Source organism: Garra rufa, unplaced genomic scaffold, assembly GCF_049309525.1.
Source record: "Garra rufa unplaced genomic scaffold, GarRuf1.0 hap1_unplaced_001, whole genome shotgun sequence".
In the NCBI taxonomy this organism is placed as follows: Eukaryota; Metazoa; Chordata; class Actinopteri; order Cypriniformes; family Cyprinidae; genus Garra; species Garra rufa.
This window is the reverse complement of record NW_027394276.1, coordinates 17063527-17085009: the sequence shown is the minus strand read 5'-3', so window position 1 is coordinate 17085009 and position 21483 is coordinate 17063527. Positions and strand designations below refer to the sequence as shown.

Here is a 21483-nt window from a genome sequence, read left to right as displayed (position 1 = left end):
ATGTTCCCATTATGAAAAGTAAAAAAAAATAGTAATAATAGTAAAGTGGTCCAAATGAGGACCCCCTGTAATGTGTAGCATTCAAGATATTGGGAGACTCAATAAGATCAAGGCAGGTTGATTTGTTTTTTTTCATGGAGTAGTGGCTCCTTATGCTGATGTCGGTGAAGTCAAGTCGACTGGGGGCGAAGCACAGCGGGTGCAGCTCCTCGTTAGTATAGTGGACAGTATCTCCGCCTGTCACGCGGAAGACCGGGGTTCGATTCCCCGACGGGGAGACCCAGCTGTTTGCTGCTGCTGAACGACTCATCCAAAAGATTTTGGTGCTGACAGAGGTCACAGAAGGAGTTCTGCTTCAACGTCAGCCAGAGCCAAAACAAATGCGTTGGCCGGGAATCGAACCCGGGTCAACTGCTTGGAAGGCAGCTATGCTCACCACTATACCACCAACGCAAGTTCCCGACTCCAGCTTTTAGCCATCTGAAAAGAATGCTTGAAATGCACAAGTCACTGATAGGGCAAAAGGAGCTGAAGCCATCTTTGTTTGTATCCCGTCATGTACGAGAGAGTGCTGTCTTTCCATGCGGGCTAAAGAAATCTGGAGCTGCGACGCAGAAAGCGCAAAGGCCGCAAGTACAGAACGTGGTGAGGCGCGCTTCGTTCCACCGCCCATTGGCTGGTGGCCAGTTTTACTCTTGACACTCCAATACAGCTCTGTTGTGAGCAGAAAAGAATGCTGGAAGTACATAAGTCACTGACAGGGCCAAAGTAGCTGAAGCCCAAGGTTTGGATGCCATCATGTCATGAGAGTGCTGTCTTTCCATGCTGGCTGAAAAAAAATGTGAAGTTGCGACACAGGAAGCGCAAAGGCTGCAAACACGGTCCACGAGAAAGCACGCTTTGCTCCAATGCACATTGGTGTGTGGTCAGATTTAGTCTGCTATTGAAACTGCAGTGCAGCTCTGCTGTGAGCAGAGCACCCAAAAATACAGGTCACTCGGAAAGGTTCCCCTCCACGGAAATCTTTAGTAAAAGGCGAAAGATTTCTGCGTCTTTGAAGAGAAACTCGAGTTGTGTGCCCATGCTCTTGAGCATGTGCGCTCCATGTGGTAAACCACTATACTCACAAAGGGTAATCTAGGGTGCCGATAAGATTTTCATCTCCCCCTCACTCCAAATGGGAGGAGTAAAAGTTAAAAAGTCTCTTCCATCATCCATTCTCGCCTGCCACACAGGAGGCCTGGCTCTGATTCCCGGGCAAATGCAGGAACAGAGTTCTTTCAAGTAAGGGGTGTGTGTTTGCATGTGTGTGGGATTCTTTAAAATGAGCCTTGAAGGCCAAGCCTGATTTGCTAGAAGGAGCTCCAAACTTTGCATATTGACCCAACCCCCCTTTACCTGGATTTGACGTGTAACAGTTACGCACCATTACTAAATCCAGGGCAATGTGAAGGCCGAAAGTCTCCCAGCCGAGCATTGGTGGTTCAGTGGTAGAATTCTCGCCTGCCACGCGGGAGACCCGGGTCCGATTCCCGGCCAATGCAGGAACGGAGTGCTTTTAATTAAGTTGTGTGTGTGCTTGCATGTGTGTAAGGTTCTTTAAAATGAAGCCTGATTTACTTGAAGGAGCTCCAACCTTTGCATACCCGACCAACCCCCGTTCCCTGCCGAATCTTTTCAGAAACTCATTAGTCCGTCTATATTCGTCAAATGCCTATAAAACTTGTTCACTTTATCTATAGGTTGACGAAGTTTAGCAGTGGGCAATATACTCGTAAATGCGGTGTTAATTCCAAACGTTCTCCCTCCTTTCCGAGCATTGGTGGTTCAGTGGTAGAATTCTAGCAGTGGGCGATATGATCCACGTAAATGCGATGTTACTGCCACATGATTTCCCATCCTTTTTTTCATGTTCCCATTATGAAAAGTAAAAAAAATATAGTAATAATAGTAAAGTGGTCCAAATGAGGACCCCCTGTAATGTGTAGCATTCAAGATATTGGGAGACTCAATAAGATCAAGGCAGGTTGATTTGTTTTTTTCATGGAGTAGTGGCTCCTTATGCTGATGTCGGTGAAGTCAAGTCGGCTGGGGGCGAAGCACAGCGGGTACAGCTCCTCGTTAGTATAGTGGACAGTATCTCCGCCTGTCACGCGGAAGACCGGGGTTCGATTCCCCGACGGGGAGACCCAGCTCTTTGCTGCTGCTGAACGACTCATCCAAAAGATTTTGGTGCTGACAGAGGTCACAGAAGGAGTTCTGCTTCAACGTCAGCCAGAGCCAAAACAAATGCTTTGGCCGGGAATCGAACCCGGGTCAACTGCTTGGAAGGCAGCTATGCTCACCACTATACCACCAACGCAAGTTCCCGACTCCAGCTTTTAGCCATCTGAAAAGAATGCTTGAAATGCACAAGTCACTGATAGGGCAAAAGGAGCTGAAGCCATCTTTGTTTGTATCCCGTCATGTACGAGAGAGTGCTGTCTTTCCATGCGGGCTAAAGAAATCTGGAGCTGCGACGCAGAAAGCGCAAAGGCCGCAAGTACAGAACGTGGTGAGGCGCGCTTCGTTCCACCGCCCATTGGCTGGTGGCCAGTTTTACTCTTGACACTCCAATACAGCTCTGTTGTGAGCAGAAAAGAATGCTGGAAGTACATAAGTCACTGACAGGGCCAAAGTAGCTGAAGCCCAAGGTTTGGATCCCATCATGTCATGAGAGTGCTGTCTTTCCATGCTGGCTGAAAAAAAATGTGAAGTTGCGACACAGGAAGCGCAAAGGCTGCAAACACGGTCCACGAGAAAGCACGCTTTGCTCCAATGCACATTGGTGTGTGGTCAGATTTAGTCTGCTATTGAAACTGCAGTGCAGCTCTGCTGTGAGCAGAGCACCCAAAAATACAGGTCACTCGGAAAGGTTCCCCTCCACGGAAATCTTTAGTAAAAGGCGAAAGATTTATGCGTCTATGAAGAGAAACTCGAGTTGTGTGCCCATGCGCTTGAGCATGTGCGCTCCCTGTGGTAAACCACTATACTCACAAAGGGTAATCTAGGGTGCCGATAAGATTTTCATCTCCCCCTCACTCCAAATGGGAGGAGTAAAAGTTAAAAAGTCTCTTCCATCATCCATTCTCGCCTGCCACACAGGAGGCCTGGCTCTGATTCCCGGGCAAATGCAGGAACAGAGTTCTTTCAAGTAATGGGTGTGTGTTTGCATGTGTGTGGGATTCTTTAAAATGAGCCTTGAAGGCCAAGCCTGATTTGCTAGAAGGAGCTCCAAACTTTGCATATTGACCCAACCCCCCTTTACCTGGATTTGACGTGTAACAGTTACGCACCATTACTAAATCCAGGGCAATGTGAAGGCCGAAAGTCTCCCAGCCGAGCATTGGTGGTTCAGTGGTAGAATTCTCGCCTGCCACGCGGGAGACCCGGGTCCGATTCCCGGCCAATGCAGGAACGGAGTGCTTTTAATTAAGTTGTGTGTGTGCTTGCATGTGTGTAAGGTTCTTTAAAATGAAGCCTGATTTACTTGAAGGAGCTCCAACCTTTGCATACCGACCAACCCCCGTTCCCTGCCGAATCTTTTCAGAAACTCATTAGTCCGTCTATATTCGTCAAATGCCTATAAAACTTGTTCACTTTATCTATAGGTTGACGAAGTTTAGCAGTGGGCAATATACTCGTAAATGCGGTGTTAATTCCAAACGTTCTCCCTCCTTTCCGAGCATTGGTGGTTCAGTGGTAGAATTCTAGCAGTGGGCGATATGATCCACGTAAATGCGATGTTACTGCCACATGATTTCCCATCTTTTTTTTCATGTTCCCATTATGAAAAGTAAAAAAAAATAGTAATAATAGTAAAGTGGTCCAAATGAGGACCCCCTGTAATGTGTAGCATTCAAGATATTGGGAGACTCAATAAGATCAAGGCAGGTTGATTTGTTTTTTTTCATGGAGTAGTGGCTCCTTATGCTGATGTCGGTGAAGTCAAGTCGACTGGGGGCGAAGCACAGCGGGTGCAGCTCCTCGTTAGTATAGTGGACAGTATCTCCGCCTGTCACGCGGAAGACCGGGGTTCGATTCCCCGACGGGGAGACCCAGCTGTTTGCTGCTGCTGAACGACTCATCCAAAAGATTTTGGTGCTGACAGAGGTCACAGAAGGAGTTCTGCTTCAACGTCAGCCAGAGCCAAAACAAATGCGTTGGCCGGGAATCGAACCCGGGTCAACTGCTTGGAAGGCAGCTATGCTCACCACTATACCACCAACGCAAGTTCCCGACTCCAGCTTTTAGCCATCTGAAAAGAATGCTTGAAATGCACAAGTCACTGATAGGGCAAAAGGAGCTGAAGCCATCTTTGTTTGTATCCCGTCATGTACGAGAGAGTGCTGTCTTTCCATGCGGGCTAAAGAAATCTGGAGCTGCGACGCAGAAAGCGCAAAGGCCGCAAGTACAGAACGTGGTGAGGCGCGCTTCGTTCCACCGCCCATTGGCTGGTGGCCAGTTTTACTCTTGACACTCCAATACAGCTCTGTTGTGAGCAGAAAAGAATGCTGGAAGTACATAAGTCACTGACAGGGCCAAAGTAGCTGAAGCCCAAGGTTTGGATGCCATCATGTCATGAGAGTGCTGTCTTTCCATGCTGGCTGAAAAAAAATGTGAAGTTGCGACACAGGAAGCGCAAAGGCTGCAAACACGGTCCACGAGAAAGCACGCTTTGCTCCAATGCACATTGGTGTGTGGTCAGATTTAGTCTGCTATTGAAACTGCAGTGCAGCTCTGCTGTGAGCAGAGCACCCAAAAATACAGGTCACTCGGAAAGGTTCCCCTCCACGGAAATCTTTAGTAAAAGGCGAAAGATTTCTGCGTCTTTGAAGAGAAACTCGAGTTGTGTGCCCATGCTCTTGAGCATGTGCGCTCCATGTGGTAAACCACTATACTCACAAAGGGTAATCTAGGGTGCCGATAAGATTTTCATCTCCCCCTCACTCCAAATGGGAGGAGTAAAAGTTAAAAAGTCTCTTCCATCATCCATTCTCGCCTGCCACACAGGAGGCCTGGCTCTGATTCCCGGGCAAATGCAGGAACAGAGTTCTTTCAAGTAAGGGGTGTGTGTTTGCATGTGTGTGGGATTCTTTAAAATGAGCCTTGAAGGCCAAGCCTGATTTGCTAGAAGGAGCTCCAAACTTTGCATATTGACCCAACCCCCCTTTACCTGGATTTGACGTGTAACAGTTACGCACCATTACTAAATCCAGGGCAATGTGAAGGCCGAAAGTCTCCCAGCCGAGCATTGGTGGTTCAGTGGTAGAATTCTCGCCTGCCACGCGGGAGACCCGGGTCCGATTCCCGGCCAATGCAGGAACGGAGTGCTTTTAATTAAGTTGTGTGTGTGCTTGCATGTGTGTAAGGTTCTTTAAAATGAAGCCTGATTTACTTGAAGGAGCTCCAACCTTTGCATACCCGACCAACCCCCGTTCCCTGCCGAATCTTTTCAGAAACTCATTAGTCCGTCTATATTCGTCAAATGCCTATAAAACTTGTTCACTTTATCTATAGGTTGACGAAGTTTAGCAGTGGGCAATATACTCGTAAATGCGGTGTTAATTCCAAACGTTCTCCCTCCTTTCCGAGCATTGGTGGTTCAGTGGTAGAATTCTAGCAGTGGGCGATATGATCCACGTAAATGCGATGTTACTGCCACATGATTTCCCATCCTTTTTTTCATGTTCCCATTATGAAAAGTAAAAAAAATATAGTAATAATAGTAAAGTGGTCCAAATGAGGACCCCCTGTAATGTGTAGCATTCAAGATATTGGGAGACTCAATAAGATCAAGGCAGGTTGATTTGTTTTTTTCATGGAGTAGTGGCTCCTTATGCTGATGTCGGTGAAGTCAAGTCGGCTGGGGGCGAAGCACAGCGGGTACAGCTCCTCGTTAGTATAGTGGACAGTATCTCCGCCTGTCACGCGGAAGACCGGGGTTCGATTCCCCGACGGGGAGACCCAGCTGTTTGCTGCTGCTGAACGACTCATCCAAAAGATTTTGGTGCTGACAGAGGTCACAGAAGGAGTTCTGCTTCAACGTCAGCCAGAGCCAAAACAAATGCGTTGGCCGGGAATCGAACCCGGGTCAACTGCTTGGAAGGCAGCTATGCTCACCACTATACCACCAACGCAAGTTCCCGACTCCAGCTTTTAGCCATCTGAAAAGAATGCTTGAAATGCACAAGTCACTGATAGGGCAAAAGGAGCTGAAGCCATCTTTGTTTGTATCCCGTCATGTACGAGAGAGTGCTGTCTTTCCATGCGGGCTAAAGAAATCTGGAGCTGCGACGCAGAAAGCGCAAAGGCCGCAAGTACAGAACGTGGTGAGGCGCGCTTCGTTCCACCGCCCATTGGCTGGTGGCCAGTTTTACTCTTGACACTCCAATACAGCTCTGTTGTGAGCAGAAAAGAATGCTGGAAGTACATAAGTCACTGACAGGGCCAAAGTAGCTGAAGCCCAAGGTTTGGATGCCATCATGTCATGAGAGTGCTGTCTTTCCATGCTGGCTGAAAAAAAATGTGAAGTTGCGACACAGGAAGCGCAAAGGCTGCAAACACGGTCCACGAGAAAGCACGCTTTGCTCCAATGCACATTGGTGTGTGGTCAGATTTAGTCTGCTATTGAAACTGCAGTGCAGCTCTGCTGTGAGCAGAGCACCCAAAAATACAGGTCACTCGGAAAGGTTCCCCTCCACGGAAATCTTTAGTAAAAGGCGAAAGATTTCTGCGTCTTTGAAGAGAAACTCGAGTTGTGTGCCCATGCTCTTGAGCATGTGCGCTCCATGTGGTAAACCACTATACTCACAAAGGGTAATCTAGGGTGCCGATAAGATTTTCATCTCCCCCTCACTCCAAATGGGAGGAGTAAAAGTTAAAAAGTCTCTTCCATCATCCATTCTCGCCTGCCACACAGGAGGCCTGGCTCTGATTCCCGGGCAAATGCAGGAACAGAGTTCTTTCCAGTAAGGGGTGTGTGTTTGCATGTGTGTGGGATTCTTTAAAATGAGCCTTGAAGGCCAAGCCTGATTTGCTAGAAGGAGCTCCAAACTTTGCATATTGACCCAACCCCCCTTTACCTGGATTTGACGTGTAACAGTTACGCACCATTACTAAATCCAGGGCAATGTGAAGGCCGAAAGTCTCCCAGCCGAGCATTGGTGGTTCAGTGGTAGAATTCTCGCCTGCCACGCGGGAGACCCGGGTCCGATTCCCGGCCAATGCAGGAACGGAGTGCTTTTAATTAAGTTGTGTGTGTGCTTGCATGTGTGTAAGGTTCTTTAAAATGAAGCCTGATTTACTTGAAGGAGCTCCAACCTTTGCATACCCGACCAACCCCCGTTCCCTGCCGAATCTTTTCAGAAACTCATTAGTCCGTCTATATTCGTCAAATGCCTATAAAACTTGTTCACTTTATCTATAGGTTGACGAAGTTTAGCAGTGGGCAATATACTCGTAAATGCGGTGTTAATTCCAAACGTTCTCCCTCCTTTCCGAGCATTGGTGGTTCAGTGGTAGAATTCTAGCAGTGGGCGATATGATCCACGTAAATGCGATGTTACTGCCACATGATTTCCCATCCTTTTTTTCATGTTCCCATTATGAAAAGTAAAAAAAATATAGTAATAATAGTAAAGTGGTCCAAATGAGGACCCCCTGTAATGTGTAGCATTCAAGATATTGGGAGACTCAATAAGATCAAGGCAGGTTGATTTGTTTTTTTCATGGAGTAGTGGCTCCTTATGCTGATGTCGGTGAAGTCAAGTCGGCTGGGGGCGAAGCACAGCGGGTACAGCTCCTCGTTAGTATAGTGGACAGTATCTCCGCCTGTCACGCGGAAGACCGGGGTTCGATTCCCCGACGGGGAGACCCAGCTCTTTGCTGCTGCTGAACGACTCATCCAAAAGATTTTGGTGCTGACAGAGGTCACAGAAGGAGTTCTGCTTCAACGTCAGCCAGAGCCAAAACAAATGCGTTGGCCGGGAATCGAACCCGGGTCAACTGCTTGGAAGGCAGCTATGCTCACCACTATACCACCAACGCAAGTTCCCGACTCCAGCTTTTAGCCATCTGAAAAGAATGCTTGAAATGCACAAGTCACTGATAGGGCAAAAGGAGCTGAAGCCATCTTTGTTTGTATCCCGTCATGTACGAGAGAGTGCTGTCTTTCCATGCGGGCTAAAGAAATCTGGAGCTGCGACGCAGAAAGCGCAAAGGCCGCAAGTACAGAACGTGGTGAGGCGCGCTTCGTTCCACCGCCCATTGGCTGGTGGCCAGTTTTACTCTTGACACTCCAATACAGCTCTGTTGTGAGCAGAAAAGAATGCTGGAAGTACATAAGTCACTGACAGGGCCAAAGTAGCTGAAGCCCAAGGTTTGGATCCCATCATGTCATGAGAGTGCTGTCTTTCCATGCTGGCTGAAAAAAAATGTGAAGTTGCGACACAGGAAGCGCAAAGGCTGCAAACACGGTCCACGAGAAAGCACGCTTTGCTCCAATGCACATTGGTGTGTGGTCAGATTTAGTCTGCTATTGAAACTGCAGTGCAGCTCTGCTGTGAGCAGAGCACCCAAAAATACAGGTCACTCGGAAAGGTTCCCCTCCACGGAAATCTTTAGTAAAAGGCGAAAGATTTATGCGTCTATGAAGAGAAACTCGAGTTGTGTGCCCATGCGCTTGAGCATGTGCGCTCCCTGTGGTAAACCACTATACTCACAAAGGGTAATCTAGGGTGCCGATAAGATTTTCATCTCCCCCTCACTCCAAATGGGAGGAGTAAAAGTTAAAAAGTCTCTTCCATCATCCATTCTCGCCTGCCACACAGGAGGCCTGGCTCTGATTCCCGGGCAAATGCAGGAACAGAGTTCTTTCAAGTAATGGGTGTGTGTTTGCATGTGTGTGGGATTCTTTAAAATGAGCCTTGAAGGCCAAGCCTGATTTGCTAGAAGGAGCTCCAAACTTTGCATATTGACCCAACCCCCCTTTACCTGGATTTGACGTGTAACAGTTACGCACCATTACTAAATCCAGGGCAATGTGAAGGCCGAAAGTCTCCCAGCCGAGCATTGGTGGTTCAGTGGTAGAATTCTCGCCTGCCACGCGGGAGACCCGGGTCCGATTCCCGGCCAATGCAGGAACGGAGTGCTTTTAATTAAGTTGTGTGTGTGCTTGCATGTGTGTAAGGTTCTTTAAAATGAAGCCTGATTTACTTGAAGGAGCTCCAACCTTTGCATACCGACCAACCCCCGTTCCCTGCCGAATCTTTTCAGAAACTCATTAGTCCGTCTATATTCGTCAAATGCCTATAAAACTTGTTCACTTTATCTATAGGTTGACGAAGTTTAGCAGTGGGCAATATACTCGTAAATGCGGTGTTAATTCCAAACGTTCTCCCTCCTTTCCGAGCATTGGTGGTTCAGTGGTAGAATTCTAGCAGTGGGCGATATGATCCACGTAAATGCGATGTTACTGCCACATGATTTCCCATCTTTTTTTTCATGTTCCCATTATGAAAAGTAAAAAAAATAGTAATAATAGTAAAGTGGTCCAAATGAGGACCCCCTGTAATGTGTAGCATTCAAGATATTGGGAGACTCAATAAGATCAAGGCAGGTTGATTTGTTTTTTTTCATGGAGTAGTGGCTCCTTATGCTGATGTCGGTGAAGTCAAGTCGACTGGGGGCGAAGCACAGCGGGTGCAGCTCCTCGTTAGTATAGTGGACAGTATCTCCGCCTGTCACGCGGAAGACCGGGGTTCGATTCCCCGACGGGGAGACCCAGCTGTTTGCTGCTGCTGAACGACTCATCCAAAAGATTTTGGTGCTGACAGAGGTCACAGAAGGAGTTCTGCTTCAACGTCAGCCAGAGCCAAAACAAATGCGTTGGCCGGGAATCGAACCCGGGTCAACTGCTTGGAAGGCAGCTATGCTCACCACTATACCACCAACGCAAGTTCCCGACTCCAGCTTTTAGCCATCTGAAAAGAATGCTTGAAATGCACAAGTCACTGATAGGGCAAAAGGAGCTGAAGCCATCTTTGTTTGTATCCCGTCATGTACGAGAGAGTGCTGTCTTTCCATGCGGGCTAAAGAAATCTGGAGCTGCGACGCAGAAAGCGCAAAGGCCGCAAGTACAGAACGTGGTGAGGCGCGCTTCGTTCCACCGCCCATTGGCTGGTGGCCAGTTTTACTCTTGACACTCCAATACAGCTCTGTTGTGAGCAGAAAAGAATGCTGGAAGTACATAAGTCACTGACAGGGCCAAAGTAGCTGAAGCCCAAGGTTTGGATGCCATCATGTCATGAGAGTGCTGTCTTTCCATGCTGGCTGAAAAAAAATGTGAAGTTGCGACACAGGAAGCGCAAAGGCTGCAAACACGGTCCACGAGAAAGCACGCTTTGCTCCAATGCACATTGGTGTGTGGTCAGATTTAGTCTGCTATTGAAACTGCAGTGCAGCTCTGCTGTGAGCAGAGCACCCAAAAATACAGGTCACTCGGAAAGGTTCCCCTCCACGGAAATCTTTAGTAAAAGGCGAAAGATTTCTGCGTCTTTGAAGAGAAACTCGAGTTGTGTGCCCATGTTCTTGAGCATGTGCACTCCATGTGGTAAACCACTATACTCACAAAGGGTAATCTAGGGTGCCGATAAGATTTTCATCTCCCCCTCACTCCAAATGGGAGGAGTAAAAGTTAAAAAGTCTCTTCCATCATCCATTCTCGCCTGCCACACAGGAGGCCTGGCTCTGATTCCCGGGCAAATGCAGGAACAGAGTTCTTTCCAGTAAGGGGTGTGTGTTTGCATGTGTGTGGGATTCTTTAAAATGAGCCTTGAAGGCCAAGCCTGATTTGCTAGAAGGAGCTCCAAACTTTGCATATTGACCCAACCCCCCTTTACCTGGATTTGACGTGTAACAGTTACGCACCATTACTAAATCCAGGGCAATGTGAAGGCCGAAAGTCTCCCAGCCGAGCATTGGTGGTTCAGTGGTAGAATTCTCGCCTGCCACGCGGGAGACCCGGGTCCGATTCCCGGCCAATGCAGGAACGGAGTGCTTTTAATTAAGTTGTGTGTGTGCTTGCATGTGTGTAAGGTTCTTTAAAATGAAGCCTGATTTACTTGAAGGAGCTCCAACCTTTGCATACCCGACCAACCCCCGTTCCCTGCCGAATCTTTTCAGAAACTCATTAGTCCGTCTATATTCGTCAAATGCCTATAAAACTTGTTCACTTTATCTATAGGTTGACGAAGTTTAGCAGTGGGCAATATACTCGTAAATGCGGTGTTAATTCCAAACGTTCTCCCTCCTTTCCGAGCATTGGTGGTTCAGTGGTAGAATTCTAGCAGTGGGCGATATGATCCACGTAAATGCGATGTTACTGCCACATGATTTCCCATCTTTTTTTTCATGTTCCCATTATGAAAAGTAAAAAAAAATAGTAATAATAGTAAAGTGGTCCAAATGAGGACCCCCTGTAATGTGTAGCATTCAAGATATTGGGAGACTCAATAAGATCAAGGCAGGTTGATTTGTTTTTTTTCATGGAGTAGTGGCTCCTTATGCTGATGTCGGTGAAGTCAAGTCGACTGGGGGCGAAGCACAGCGGGTGCAGCTCCTCGTTAGTATAGTGGACAGTATCTCCGCCTGTCACGCGGAAGACCGGGGTTCGATTCCCCGACGGGGAGACCCAGCTCTTTGCTGCTGCTGAACGACTCATCCAAAAGATTTTGGTGCTGACAGAGGTCACAGAAGGAGTTCTGCTTCAACGTCAGCCAGAGCCAAAACAAATGCGTTGGCCGGGAATCGAACCCGGGTCAACTGCTTGGAAGGCAGCTATGCTCACCACTATACCACCAACGCAAGTTCCCGACTCCAGCTTTTAGCCATCTGAAAAGAATGCTTGAAATGCACAAGTCACTGATAGGGCAAAAGGAGCTGAAGCCATCTTTGTTTGTATCCCGTCATGTACGTGAGAGTGCTGTCTTTCCATGCGGGCTAAAGAAATCTGGAGCTGCGACGCAGAAAGCGCAAAGGCCGCAAGTACAGAACGTGGTGAGGCGCGCTTCGTTCCACCGCCCATTGGCTGGTGGCCAGTTTTACTCTTGACACTCCAATACAGCTCTGTTGTGAGCAGAAAAGAATGCTGGAAGTACATAAGTCACTGACAGGGCCAAAGTAGCTGAAGCCCAAGGTTTGGATCCCATCATGTCATGAGAGTGCTGTCTTTCCATGCTGGCTGAAAAAAAATGTGAAGTTGCGACACAGGAAGCGCAAAGGCTGCAAACACGGTCCACGAGAAAGCACGCTTTGCTCCAATGCACATTGGTGTGTGGTCAGATTTAGTCTGCTATTGAAACTGCAGTGCAGCTCTGCTGTGAGCAGAGCACCCAAAAATACAGGTCACTCGGAAAGGTTCCCCTCCACGGAAATCTTTAGTAAAAGGCGAAAGATTTATGCGTCTATGAAGAGAAACTCGAGTTGTGTGCCCATGCGCTTGAGCATGTGCGCTCCCTGTGGTAAACCACTATACTCACAAAGGGTAATCTAGGGTGCCGATAAGATTTTCATCTCCCCCTCACTCCAAATGGGAGGAGTAAAAGTTAAAAAGTCTCTTCCATCATCCATTCTCGCCTGCCACACAGGAGGCCTGGCTCTGATTCCCGGGCAAATGCAGGAACAGAGTTCTTTCAAGTAATGGGTGTGTGTTTGCATGTGTGTGGGATTCTTTAAAATGAGCCTTGAAGGCCAAGCCTGATTTGCTAGAAGGAGCTCCAAACTTTGCATATTGACCCAACCCCCCTTTACCTGGATTTGACGTGTAACAGTTACGCACCATTACTAAATCCAGGGCAATGTGAAGGCCGAAAGTCTCCCAGCCGAGCATTGGTGGTTCAGTGGTAGAATTCTCGCCTGCCACGCGGGAGACCCGGGTCCGATTCCCGGCCAATGCAGGAACGGAGTGCTTTTAATTAAGTTGTGTGTGTGCTTGCATGTGTGTAAGGTTCTTTAAAATGAAGCCTGATTTACTTGAAGGAGCTCCAACCTTTGCATACCGACCAACCCCCGTTCCCTGCCGAATCTTTTCAGAAACTCATTAGTCCGTCTATATTCGTCAAATGCCTATAAAAATTGTTCACTTTATCTATAGGTTGACGAAGTTTAGCAGTGGGCAATATACTCGTAAATGCGGTGTTAATTCCAAACGTTCTCCCTCCTTTCCGAGCATTGGTGGTTCAGTGGTAGAATTCTAGCAGTGGGCGATATGATCCACGTAAATGCGATGTTACTGCCACATGATTTCCCATCTTTTTTTTCATGTTCCCATTATGAAAAGTAAAAAAAAATAGTAATAATAGTAAAGTGGTCCAAATGAGGACCCCCTGTAATGTGTAGCATTCAAGATATTGGGAGACTCAATAAGATCAAGGCAGGTTGATTTGTTTTTTTTCATGGAGTAGTGGCTCCTTATGCTGATGTCGGTGAAGTCAAGTCGACTGGGGGCGAAGCACAGCGGGTGCAGCTCCTCGTTAGTATAGTGGACAGTATCTCCGCCTGTCACGCGGAAGACCGGGGTTCGATTCCCCGACGGGGAGACCCAGCTCTTTGCTGCTGCTGAACGACTCATCCAAAAGATTTTGGTGCTGACAGAGGTCACAGAAGGAGTTCTGCTTCAACGTCAGCCAGAGCCAAAACAAATGCGTTGGCCGGGAATCGAACCCGGGTCAACTGCTTGGAAGGCAGCTATGCTCACCACTACACCACCAACGCAAGTTCCCGACTCCAGCTTTTAGCCATCTGAAAAGAATGCTTGAAATGCACAAGTCACTGATAGGGCAAAAGGAGCTGAAGCCATCTTTGTTTGTATCCCGTCATGTACGTGAGAGTGCTGTCTTTCCATGCGGGCTAAAGAAATCTGGAGCTGCGACGCAGAAAGCGCAAAGGCCGCAAGTACAGAACGTGGTGAGGCGCGCTTCGTTCCACCGCCCATTGGCTGGTGGCCAGTTTTACTCTTGACACTCCAATACAGCTCTGTTGTGAGCAGAAAAGAATGCTGGAAGTACATAAGTCACTGACAGGGCCAAAGTAGCTGAAGCCCAAGGTTTGGATCCCATCATGTCATGAGAGTGCTGTCTTTCCATGCTGGCTGAAAAAAAATGTGAAGTTGCGACACAGGAAGCGCAAAGGCTGCAAACACGGTCCACGAGAAAGCACGCTTTGCTCCAATGCACATTGGTGTGTGGTCAGATTTAGTCTGCTATTGAAACTGCAGTGCAGCTCTGCTGTGAGCAGAGCACCCAAAAATACAGGTCACTCGGAAAGGTTCCCCTCCACGGAAATCTTTAGTAAAAGGCGAAAGATTTATGCGTCTATGAAGAGAAACTCGAGTTGTGTGCCCATGCGCTTGAGCATGTGCGCTCCCTGTGGTAAACCACTATACTCACAAAGGGTAATCTAGGGTGCCGATAAGATTTTCATCTCCCCCTCACTCCAAATGGGAGGAGTAAAAGTTAAAAAGTCTCTTCCATCATCCATTCTCGCCTGCCACACAGGAGGCCTGGCTCTGATTCCCGGGCAAATGCAGGCACAGAGTTCTTTCAAGTAATGGGTGTGTTTGCATGTGTGTGGGATTCTTTAAAATGAGCCTTGAAGGCCAAGCCTGATTTGCTAGAAGGAGCTCCAAACTTTGCATATTGACCCAACCCCCCTTTACCTGGATTTGACGTGTAACAGTTACGCACCATTACTAAATCCAGGGCAATGTGAAGGCCGAAAGTCTCCCAGCCGAGCATTGGTGGTTCAGTGGTAGAATTCTCGCCTGCCACGCGGGAGACCCGGGTCCGATTCCCGGCCAATGCAGGAACGGAGTGCTTTTAATTAAGTTGTGTGTGTGCTTGCATGTGTGTAAGGTTCTTTAAAATGAAGCCTGATTTACTTGAAGGAGCTCCAACCTTTGCATACCGACCAACCCCCATTCCCTGCCGAATCTTTTCAGAAACTCATTAGTCCGTCTATATTCGTCAAATGCCTATAAAACTTGTTCACTTTATCTATAGGTTGACGAAGTTTAGCAGTGGGCAATATACTAGTAAATGCGGTGTTAATTCCAAACGTTCTCCCTCCTTTCCGAGCATTGGTGGTTCAGTGGTAGAATTCTAGCAGTGGGCGATATGATCCACGTAAATGCGATGTTACTGCCACATGATTTCCCATCTTTTTTTTCATGTTCCCATTATGAAAAGTAAAAAAAAATAGTAATAATAGTAAAGTGGTCCAAATGAGGACCCCCTGTAATGTGTAGCATTCAAGATATTGGGAGACTCAATAAGATCAAGGCAGGTTGATTTGTTTTTTTTCATGGAGTAGTGGCTCCTTATGCTGATGTCGGTGAAGTCAAGTCGACTGGGGGCGAAGCACAGCGGGTACAGCTCCTCGTTAGTATAGTAGACAGTATCTCCGCCTGTCACGCGGAAGACCGGGGTTCGATTCCCCGACGGGGAGACCCAGCTCTTTGCTGCTGCTGAACGACTCATCCAAAAGATTTTGGTGCTGACAGAGGTCACAGAAGGAGTTCTGCTTCAACGTCAGCCAGAGCCAAAACAAATGCGTTGGCCGGGAATCGAACCCGGGTCAACTGCTTGGAAGGCAGCTATGCTCACCACTATACCACCAACGCAAGTTCCCGACTCCAGCTTTTAGCCATCTGAAAAGAATGCTTGAAATGCACAAGTCACTGATAGGGCAAAAGGAGCTGAAGCCATCTTTGTTTGTATCCCGTCATGTACGAGAGAGTGCTGTCTTTCCATGCGGGCTAAAGAAATCTGGAGCTGCGACGCAGAAAGCGCAAAGGCCGCAAGTACAGAACGTGGTGAGGCGCGCTTCGTTCCACCGCCCATTGGCTGGTGGCCAGTTTTACTCTTGACACTCCAATACAGCTCTGTTGTGAGCAGAAAAGAATGCTGGAAGTACATAAGTCACTGACAGGGCCAAAGTAGCTGAAGCCCAAGGTTTGGATCCCATCATGTCATGAGAGTGCTGTCTTTCCATGCTGGCTGATAAAAAATGTGAAGTTGCGACACAGGAAGCGCAAAGGCTGCAAACACGGTCCACGAGAAAGCACGCTTTGCTCCAATGCACATTGGTGTGTGGTCAGATTTAGTCTGCTATTGAAACTGCAGTGCAGCTCTGCTGTGAGCAGAGCACCCAAAAATACAGGTCACTCGGAAAGGTTCCCCTCCACGGAAATCTTTAGTAAAAGGCGAAAGATTTCTGCGTCTTTGAAGAGAAACTCGAGTTGTGTGCCCATGCTCTTGAGCATGTGCGCTCCATGTGGTAAACCACTATACTCACAAAGGGTAATCTAGGGTGCCGATAAGATTTTCATCTCCCCCTCACTCCAAATGGGAGGAGTAAAAGTTAAAAAGTCTCTTCCATCATCCATTCTCGCCTGCCACACAGGAGGCCTGGCTCTGATTCCCGGGCAAATGCAGGAACAGAGTTCTTTCAAGTAAGGGGTGTGTGTTTGCATGTGTGTGGGATTCTTTAAAATGAGCCTTGAAGGCCAAGCCTGATTTGCTAGAAGGAGCTCCAAACTTTGAATATTGACCCAACCCCCCTTTACCTGGATTTGACGTGTAACAGTTACGCACCATTACTAAATCCAGGGCAATGTGAAGGCCGAAAGTCTCCCAGCCGAGCATTGGTGGTTCAGTGGTAGAATTCTCGCCTGCCACGCGGGAGACCCGGGTCCGATTCCCGGCCAATGCAGGAACGGAGTGCTTTTAATTAAGTTGTGTGTGTGCTTGCATGTGTGTAAGGTTCTTTAAAATGAAGCCTGATTTACTTGAAGGAGCTCCAACCTTTGCATACCCGACCAACCCCCGTTCCCTGCCGAATCTTTTCAGAAACTCATTAGTCCGTCTATATTCGTCAAATGCCTATAAAACTTGTTCACTTTATCTATAGGTTGACGAAGTTTAGCAGTGGGCAATATACTCGTAAATGCGGTGTTAATTCCAAACGTTCTCCCTCCTTTCCGAGCATTGGTGGTTCAGTGGTAGAATTCTAGCAGTGGGCGATATGATCCACGTAAATGCGATGTTACTGCCACATGATTTCCCATCCTTTTTTTCATGTTCCCATTATGAAAAGTAAAAAAAATATAGTAATAATAGTAAAGTGGTCCAAATGAGGACCCCCTGTAATGTGTAGCATTCAAGATATTGGGAGACTCAATAAGATCAAGGCAGGTTGATTTGTTTTTTTCATGGAGTAGTGGCTCCTTATGCTGATGTCGGTGAAGTCAAGTCGGCTGGGGGCGAAGCACAGCGGGTACAGCTCCTCGTTAGTATAGTGGACAGTATCTCCGCCTGTCACGCGGAAGACCGGGGTTCGATTCCCCGACGGGGAGACCCAGCTCTTTGCTGCTGCTGAACGACTCATCCAAAAGATTTTGGTGCTGACAGAGGTCACAGAAGGAGTTCTGCTTCAACGTCAGCCAGAGCCAAAACAAATGCGTTGGCCGGGAATCGAACCCGGGTCAACTGCTTGGAAGGCAGCTATGCTCACCACTATACCACCAACGCAAGTTCCCGACTCCAGCTTTTAGCCATCTGAAAAGAATGCTTGAAATGCACAAGTCACTGATAGGGCAAAAGGAGCTGAAGCCATCTTTGTTTGTATCCCGTCATGTACGAGAGAGTGCTGTCTTTCCATGCGGGCTAAAGAAATCTGGAGCTGCGACGCAGAAAGCGCAAAGGCCGCAAGTACAGAACGTGGTGAGGCGCGCTTCGTTCCACCGCCCATTGGCTGGTGGCCAGTTTTACTCTTGACACTCCAATACAGCTCTGTTGTGAGCAGAAAAGAATGCTGGAAGTACATAAGTCACTGACAGGGCCAAAGTAGCTGAAGCCCAAGGTTTGGATCCCATCATGTCATGAGAGTGCTGTCTTTCCATGCTGGCTGAAAAAAAATGTGAAGTTGCGACACAGGAAGCGCAAAGGCTGCAAACACGGTCCACGAGAAAGCACGCTTTGCTCCAATGCACATTGGTGTGTGGTCAGATTTAGTCTGCTATTGAAACTGCAGTGCAGCTCTGCTGTGAGCAGAGCACCCAAAAATACAGGTCACTCGGAAAGGTTCCCCTCCACGGAAATCTTTAGTAAAAGGCGAAAGATTTATGCGTCTATGAAGAGAAACTCGAGTTGTGTGCCCATGCGCTTGAGCATGTGCGCTCCCTGTGGTAAACCACTATACTCACAAAGGGTAATCTAGGGTGCCGATAAGATTTTCATCTCCCCCTCACTCCAAATGGGAGGAGTAAAAGTTAAAAAGTCTCTTCCATCATCCATTCTCGCCTGCCACACAGGAGGCCTGGCTCTGATTCCCGGGCAAATGCAGGAACAGAGTTCTTTCAAGTAATGGGTGTGTGTTTGCATGTGTGTGGGATTCTTTAAAATGAGCCTTGAAGGCCAAGCCTGATTTGCTAGAAGGAGCTCCAAACTTTGCATATTGACCCAACCCCCCTTTACCTGGATTTGACGTGTAACAGTTACGCACCATTACTAAATCCAGGGCAATGTGAAGGCCGAAAGTCTCCCAGCCGAGCATTGGTGGTTCAGTGGTAGAATTCTCGCCTGCCACGCGGGAGACCCGGGTCCGATTCCCGGCCAATGCAGGAACGGAGTGCTTTTAATTAAGTTGTGTGTGTGCTTGCATGTGTGTAAGGTTCTTTAAAATGAAGCCTGATTTACTTGAAGGAGCTCCAACCTTTGCATACCGACCAACCCCCGTTCAATGCCGAATCTTTTCAGAAACTCATTAGTCCGTCTATATTCGTCAAATGCCTATAAAACTTGTTCACTTTATCTATAGGTTGACGAAGTTTAGCAGTGGGCAATATACTCGTAAATGCGGTGTTAATTCCAAACGTTCTCCCTCCTTTCCGAGCATTGGTGGTTCAGTGGTAGAATTCTAGCAGTGGGCGATATGATCCACGTAAATGCGATGTTACTGCCACATGATTTCCCATCCTTTTTTTCATGTTCCCATTATGAAAAGTAAAAAAAATATAGTAATAATAGTAAAGTGGTCCAAATGAGGACCCCCTGTAATGTGTAGCATTCAAGATATTGGGAGACTCAATAAGATCAAGGCAGGTTGATTTGTTTTTTTCATGGAGTAGTGGCTCCTTATGCTGATGTCGGTGAAGTCAAGTCGGCTGGGGGCGAAGCACAGCGGGTACAGCTCCTCGTTAGTATAGTGGACAGTATCTCCGCCTGTCACGCGGAAGACCGGGGTTCGATTCCCCGACGGGGAGACCCAGCTCTTTGCTGCTGCTGAACGACTCATCCAAAAGATTTTGGTGCTGACAGAGGTCACAGAAGGAGTTCTGCTTCAACGTCAGCCAGAGCCAAAACAAATGCGTTAGCCGGGAATCGAACCCGGGTCAACTTCTTGGAAGGCAGCTATGCTCACCACTATACCACCAACGCAAGTTCCCGACTCCAGCTTTTAGCCATCTGAAAAGAATGCTTGAAATGCACAAGTCACTGATAGGGCAAAAGGAGCTGAAGCCATCTTTGTTTGTATCCCGTCATGTACGAGAGAGTGCTGTCTTTCCATGCGGGCTAAAGAAATCTGGAGCTGCGACGCAGAAAGCGCAAAGGCCGCAAGTACAGAACGTGGTGAGGCGCGCTTCGTTCCACCGCCCATTGGCTGGTGGCCAGTTTTACTCTTGACACTCCAATACAGCTCTGTTGTGAGCAGAAAAGAATGCTGGAAGTACATAAGTCACTGACAGGGCCAAAGTAGCTGAAGCCCAAGGTTTGGATCCCATCATGTCATGAGAGTGCTGTCTTTCCATGCTGGCTGAAAAAAAATGTGAAGTTGCGACACAGGAAGCGCAAAGGCTGCAAACACGGTCCACGAGAAAGCACGCTTTGCTCCAATGCACATTGGTGTGTGGTCAGATTTAGTCTGCTATTGAAACTGCAGTGCAGCTCTGCTGTGAGCAGAGCACCCAAAAATACAGGTCACTCGGAAAGGTTCCCCTCCACGGAAATCTTTAGTAAAAGGCGAAAGATTTATGCGTCTATGAAGAGAAACTCGAGTTGTGTGCCCATGCGCTTGAGCATGTGCGCTCCCTGTGGTAAACCACTATACTCACAAAGGGTAATCTAGGGTGCCGATAAGATTTTCATCTCCCCCTCACTCCAAATGGGAGGAGTAAAAGTTAAAAAGTCTCTTCCATCATCCATTCTCGCCTGCCACACAGGAGGCCTGGCTCTGATTCCCGGGCAAATGCAGGAACAGAGTTCTTTCAAGTAATGGGTGTGTGTTTGCATGTGTGTGGGATTCTTTAAAATGAGCCTTGAAGGCCAAGCCTGATTTGCTAGAAGGAGCTCCAAACTTTGCATATTGACCCAACCCCCCTTTACCTGGATTTGACGTGTAACAGTTACGCACCATTACTAAATCCAGGGCAATGTGAAGGCCGAAAGTCTCCCAGCCGAGCATTGGTGGTTCAGTGGTAGAATTCTCGCCTGCCACGCGGGAGACCCGGGTCCGATTCCCGGCCAATGCAGGAACGGAGTGCTTTTAATTAAGTTGTGTGTGTGCTTGCATGTGTGTAAGGTTCTTTAAAATGAAGCCTGATTTACTTGAAGGAGCTCCAACCTTTGCATACCGACCAACCCCCGTTCCCTGCCGAATCTTTTCAGAAACTCATTAGTCCGTCTATATTCGTCAAATGCCTATAAAACTTGTTCACTTTATCTATAGGTTGACGAAGTTTAGCAGTGGGCAATATACTCGTAAATGCGGTGTTAATTCCAAACGTTCTCCCTCCTTTCCGAGCATTGGTGGTTCAGTGGTAGAATTCTAGCAGTGGGCGATATGATCCACGTAAATGCGATGTTACTGCCACATGATTTCCCATCTTTTTTTTCATGTTCCCATTATGAAAAGTAAAAAAAAATAGTAATAATAGTAAAGTGGTCCAAATGAGGACCCCCTGTAATGTGTAGCATTCAAGATATTGGGAGACTCAATAAGATCAAGGCAGGTTGATTTGTTTTTTTTCATGGAGTAGTGGCTCCTTATGCTGATGTCGGTGAAGTCAAGTCGACTGGGGGCGAAGCACAGCGGGTGCAGCTCCTCGTTAGTATAGTGGACAGTATCTCCGCCTGTCACGCGGAAGACCGGGGTTCGATTCCCCGACGGGGAGACCCAGCTGTTTGCTGCTGCTGAACGACTCATCCAAAAGATTTTGGTGCTGACAGAGGTCACAGAAGGAGTTCTGCTTCAACGTCAGCCAGAGCCAAAACAAATGCGTTGGCCGGGAATCGAACCCGGGTCAACTGCTTGGAAGGCAGCTATGCTCACCACTATACCACCAACGCAAGTTCCCGACTCCAGCTTTTAGCCATCTGAAAAGAATGC

General features: G+C 47.8%; 34 non-coding genes across 34 annotated transcripts; 22 read left to right on the top strand and 12 right to left on the bottom strand.

Moving 5' to 3' along the window:
• The first annotated feature begins 206 nt into the window (after positions 1-206).
• trnad-guc (transfer RNA aspartic acid (anticodon GUC)) lies at positions 207-278 on the top strand. Its single transcript has one exon. It is a non-coding gene; the product is annotated as a tRNA-Asp (tRNA).
• A 680-nt stretch (positions 279-958) lies between these two features.
• LOC141303879 (U5 spliceosomal RNA) lies at positions 959-1074 on the bottom strand. Its single transcript, XR_012343846.1, has one exon. It is a non-coding gene; the product is annotated as a U5 spliceosomal RNA (small nuclear RNA).
• Positions 1075-1473: 399 nt separating this feature from the next.
• Positions 1474-1544, top strand: trnag-gcc (transfer RNA glycine (anticodon GCC)). The gene has a single exon. It is a non-coding gene; the product is annotated as a tRNA-Gly (tRNA).
• A 571-nt stretch (positions 1545-2115) lies between these two features.
• Positions 2116-2187, top strand: trnad-guc (transfer RNA aspartic acid (anticodon GUC)). Its single transcript has one exon. It is a non-coding gene; the product is annotated as a tRNA-Asp (tRNA).
• Positions 2188-2867: 680 nt separating this feature from the next.
• On the bottom strand, positions 2868-2983 carry LOC141303804 (U5 spliceosomal RNA). The gene has a single exon (XR_012343771.1). It is a non-coding gene; the product is annotated as a U5 spliceosomal RNA (small nuclear RNA).
• A 399-nt stretch (positions 2984-3382) lies between these two features.
• On the top strand, positions 3383-3453 carry trnag-gcc (transfer RNA glycine (anticodon GCC)). The gene has a single exon. It is a non-coding gene; the product is annotated as a tRNA-Gly (tRNA).
• Positions 3454-4023: 570 nt separating this feature from the next.
• trnad-guc (transfer RNA aspartic acid (anticodon GUC)) lies at positions 4024-4095 on the top strand. The gene has a single exon. It is a non-coding gene; the product is annotated as a tRNA-Asp (tRNA).
• A 680-nt stretch (positions 4096-4775) lies between these two features.
• Positions 4776-4891, bottom strand: LOC141303876 (U5 spliceosomal RNA). The gene has a single exon (XR_012343844.1). It is a non-coding gene; the product is annotated as a U5 spliceosomal RNA (small nuclear RNA).
• A 399-nt stretch (positions 4892-5290) lies between these two features.
• On the top strand, positions 5291-5361 carry trnag-gcc (transfer RNA glycine (anticodon GCC)). Its single transcript has one exon. It is a non-coding gene; the product is annotated as a tRNA-Gly (tRNA).
• A 571-nt stretch (positions 5362-5932) lies between these two features.
• Positions 5933-6004, top strand: trnad-guc (transfer RNA aspartic acid (anticodon GUC)). The gene has a single exon. It is a non-coding gene; the product is annotated as a tRNA-Asp (tRNA).
• A 680-nt stretch (positions 6005-6684) lies between these two features.
• LOC141303875 (U5 spliceosomal RNA) lies at positions 6685-6800 on the bottom strand. Its single transcript, XR_012343843.1, has one exon. It is a non-coding gene; the product is annotated as a U5 spliceosomal RNA (small nuclear RNA).
• Positions 6801-7199: 399 nt separating this feature from the next.
• On the top strand, positions 7200-7270 carry trnag-gcc (transfer RNA glycine (anticodon GCC)). The gene has a single exon. It is a non-coding gene; the product is annotated as a tRNA-Gly (tRNA).
• A 571-nt stretch (positions 7271-7841) lies between these two features.
• On the top strand, positions 7842-7913 carry trnad-guc (transfer RNA aspartic acid (anticodon GUC)). Its single transcript has one exon. It is a non-coding gene; the product is annotated as a tRNA-Asp (tRNA).
• Positions 7914-8593: 680 nt separating this feature from the next.
• On the bottom strand, positions 8594-8709 carry LOC141303803 (U5 spliceosomal RNA). Its single transcript, XR_012343770.1, has one exon. It is a non-coding gene; the product is annotated as a U5 spliceosomal RNA (small nuclear RNA).
• Positions 8710-9108: 399 nt separating this feature from the next.
• Positions 9109-9179, top strand: trnag-gcc (transfer RNA glycine (anticodon GCC)). The gene has a single exon. It is a non-coding gene; the product is annotated as a tRNA-Gly (tRNA).
• A 569-nt stretch (positions 9180-9748) lies between these two features.
• trnad-guc (transfer RNA aspartic acid (anticodon GUC)) lies at positions 9749-9820 on the top strand. The gene has a single exon. It is a non-coding gene; the product is annotated as a tRNA-Asp (tRNA).
• A 680-nt stretch (positions 9821-10500) lies between these two features.
• On the bottom strand, positions 10501-10616 carry LOC141303874 (U5 spliceosomal RNA). Its single transcript, XR_012343842.1, has one exon. It is a non-coding gene; the product is annotated as a U5 spliceosomal RNA (small nuclear RNA).
• A 399-nt stretch (positions 10617-11015) lies between these two features.
• Positions 11016-11086, top strand: trnag-gcc (transfer RNA glycine (anticodon GCC)). The gene has a single exon. It is a non-coding gene; the product is annotated as a tRNA-Gly (tRNA).
• A 571-nt stretch (positions 11087-11657) lies between these two features.
• trnad-guc (transfer RNA aspartic acid (anticodon GUC)) lies at positions 11658-11729 on the top strand. Its single transcript has one exon. It is a non-coding gene; the product is annotated as a tRNA-Asp (tRNA).
• Positions 11730-12409: 680 nt separating this feature from the next.
• LOC141303802 (U5 spliceosomal RNA) lies at positions 12410-12525 on the bottom strand. The gene has a single exon (XR_012343769.1). It is a non-coding gene; the product is annotated as a U5 spliceosomal RNA (small nuclear RNA).
• Positions 12526-12924: 399 nt separating this feature from the next.
• On the top strand, positions 12925-12995 carry trnag-gcc (transfer RNA glycine (anticodon GCC)). The gene has a single exon. It is a non-coding gene; the product is annotated as a tRNA-Gly (tRNA).
• A 570-nt stretch (positions 12996-13565) lies between these two features.
• trnad-guc (transfer RNA aspartic acid (anticodon GUC)) lies at positions 13566-13637 on the top strand. The gene has a single exon. It is a non-coding gene; the product is annotated as a tRNA-Asp (tRNA).
• A 103-nt stretch (positions 13638-13740) lies between these two features.
• On the bottom strand, positions 13741-13812 carry trnag-ucc (transfer RNA glycine (anticodon UCC)). Its single transcript has one exon. It is a non-coding gene; the product is annotated as a tRNA-Gly (tRNA).
• A 505-nt stretch (positions 13813-14317) lies between these two features.
• Positions 14318-14433, bottom strand: LOC141303800 (U5 spliceosomal RNA). Its single transcript, XR_012343768.1, has one exon. It is a non-coding gene; the product is annotated as a U5 spliceosomal RNA (small nuclear RNA).
• A 397-nt stretch (positions 14434-14830) lies between these two features.
• Positions 14831-14901, top strand: trnag-gcc (transfer RNA glycine (anticodon GCC)). The gene has a single exon. It is a non-coding gene; the product is annotated as a tRNA-Gly (tRNA).
• A 1322-nt stretch (positions 14902-16223) lies between these two features.
• Positions 16224-16339, bottom strand: LOC141303873 (U5 spliceosomal RNA). The gene has a single exon (XR_012343841.1). It is a non-coding gene; the product is annotated as a U5 spliceosomal RNA (small nuclear RNA).
• Positions 16340-16738: 399 nt separating this feature from the next.
• On the top strand, positions 16739-16809 carry trnag-gcc (transfer RNA glycine (anticodon GCC)). Its single transcript has one exon. It is a non-coding gene; the product is annotated as a tRNA-Gly (tRNA).
• A 571-nt stretch (positions 16810-17380) lies between these two features.
• trnad-guc (transfer RNA aspartic acid (anticodon GUC)) lies at positions 17381-17452 on the top strand. The gene has a single exon. It is a non-coding gene; the product is annotated as a tRNA-Asp (tRNA).
• Positions 17453-18132: 680 nt separating this feature from the next.
• Positions 18133-18248, bottom strand: LOC141303799 (U5 spliceosomal RNA). The gene has a single exon (XR_012343767.1). It is a non-coding gene; the product is annotated as a U5 spliceosomal RNA (small nuclear RNA).
• Positions 18249-18647: 399 nt separating this feature from the next.
• On the top strand, positions 18648-18718 carry trnag-gcc (transfer RNA glycine (anticodon GCC)). The gene has a single exon. It is a non-coding gene; the product is annotated as a tRNA-Gly (tRNA).
• A 570-nt stretch (positions 18719-19288) lies between these two features.
• On the top strand, positions 19289-19360 carry trnad-guc (transfer RNA aspartic acid (anticodon GUC)). Its single transcript has one exon. It is a non-coding gene; the product is annotated as a tRNA-Asp (tRNA).
• Positions 19361-20040: 680 nt separating this feature from the next.
• LOC141303798 (U5 spliceosomal RNA) lies at positions 20041-20156 on the bottom strand. The gene has a single exon (XR_012343766.1). It is a non-coding gene; the product is annotated as a U5 spliceosomal RNA (small nuclear RNA).
• Positions 20157-20555: 399 nt separating this feature from the next.
• trnag-gcc (transfer RNA glycine (anticodon GCC)) lies at positions 20556-20626 on the top strand. Its single transcript has one exon. It is a non-coding gene; the product is annotated as a tRNA-Gly (tRNA).
• A 570-nt stretch (positions 20627-21196) lies between these two features.
• Positions 21197-21268, top strand: trnad-guc (transfer RNA aspartic acid (anticodon GUC)). The gene has a single exon. It is a non-coding gene; the product is annotated as a tRNA-Asp (tRNA).
• Positions 21269-21483: the final 215 nt, after the last annotated feature.